Below are 1676 nucleotides of genomic sequence, written 5' to 3'. Positions count from 1 at the left end.
TGAAAGAAAGGCTCAGGTCAGGTGCAATGATGATGAAAGGTGCAGGGCCCGGCGTTTGTTACTGGTGCAAGATGTGGCTGTGGTGAAAACGAAGTACACGTTGTAATGGAAGGCTAGTAGTGATGGTGAAAGCGAAGGGGATGGTGAGTGGGGACAGGTGCAGGATGCAGTTATGGTGTAATACTGGTTCAGGGCGATGTGGATGAAGATCTTATCTGCCCCATCTGCAGCGGGGTCTTGGAGGAGCCTCACTGTGAGCACGCCTTCTGTAATGCTTGCATTACCCAGTGGTTCTCGCAGCAGCAAACCTGCCCGGTGGACCGCAGTGTGGTGACTGTGGCTCACCTGCGCCCTGTTCCGCGGATCATGCGGAACATGCTCTCTAAGCTGCAGATTACTTGTGACAACGCTGTTTTTGGCTGTTCTGTGGTGGTTCGACTCGACAACCTGATGTCTCACCTTAACGACTGCGAGCACCATTCCAAACGCCCTGTGACCTGTGAGCATGGATGTGGCTTGGAGATGCCAAAAGATGAGCTTCCAAACCACAACTGCATTAAGCACTTGAGGTCAGTGGTGCAGCAGCAGCAAACCAGAATTGCTGACCTGGAAAAGTCCTCGGCTGAGAATAAGCACCAGCTCTCTGAACAGAAACGTGATATCCAGCTTCTCAAAGCCTACATGCGAGCCATTCGAAGTGTGAACCCCAACATGCAGAACTTGGAAGATACAATCGAGTACAATGAAATCCTTAGAGAATGCGCACGAGCGCAACTGGCCACAGGGCTTGGCCACGCCGGAGACACGGCAGATGAACCGGCGCTATTACGAGAACTATGTGGCCAAGCGTATCCCTGGAAAGCAGGCAGTGGTGGTAATGGCCTGCGAGAACCAGCACACGGGGGAGGACATGGTGATGGAGCCTGGCATCGTCATGATCTTTGCGCATGGAGTAGAGGAAATCTAAACACAAGAGTATTTTAAACTATTAAAGATGTGCTTTAAAGAATCTTCTCTCCTTTCAGCAAGCGTTTTCAGCTTGAGAAATAAAAGGTGAACTTTGTGAGTTTTGCAGTGATGCTGGTCAGCCGGGCTCTCATCCTCTATCAGGGCATTATCCACATAAGTGTATGGCTTTATAGGAAACAATATACGTAAAGTATATACTTAAGTAAATTGCAGGTAGGTATGTGGTCCCCGTCGAATCTTTCTCCATCATACATGCAAAGTCAGTCCAGCCCACACCTATTTGAACAGACGAACACTTTAGAAGCAGAAGTCCCCTCTTCATGTATGACTTTATGGAAGTACAACCACGGAAATGATGCTCTCCCTGGCCTTGTGTGAAATACTGATGCTCGTAATTGATGTGGAGCAAGACTTTAAGGGCTTCTGGTGGTGGTGTGGGAGCACAGAAGGAAGGTTGCAAACTGCAGGCATTAAGAACAGTGTTTTAGTGCACACAACCCACATTGAAGTACAATGAAAAGGACAAGTTGGTGGAGTACGCTCAGGGGGAGTTGGCATACGACCTGCTTCTCCATGTCTTGTTTTCTTTTTGAGTTGCTGGCGACAGGACTTGGCAGGTTGGGGCAGACCATTCGGGCCTGTTCATGTGCCTGCTTCATTTATGGATGCTGAAAATATCCTCAGGCCTGTTCTTGTGCTGTGCTTCA

General features: G+C 49.1%; 1 pseudogene; it reads left to right on the top strand.

Moving 5' to 3' along the window:
• The first annotated feature begins 247 nt into the window (after window positions 1–247).
• LOC147725624 (E3 ubiquitin-protein ligase NRDP1 pseudogene) lies at window positions 248–1370 on the top strand (annotated as a pseudogene).
• The last annotated feature ends 306 nt before the right edge of the window (window positions 1371–1676 follow it).

Source organism: Lissotriton vulgaris, chromosome 3_2 (assembly GCF_964263255.1).
Source record: "Lissotriton vulgaris chromosome 3_2, aLisVul1.2, whole genome shotgun sequence".
Taxonomy (NCBI): Eukaryota; Metazoa; Chordata; class Amphibia; order Caudata; family Salamandridae; genus Lissotriton; species Lissotriton vulgaris.
This window is presented reverse-complemented; position numbering and strand designations above follow the sequence as displayed.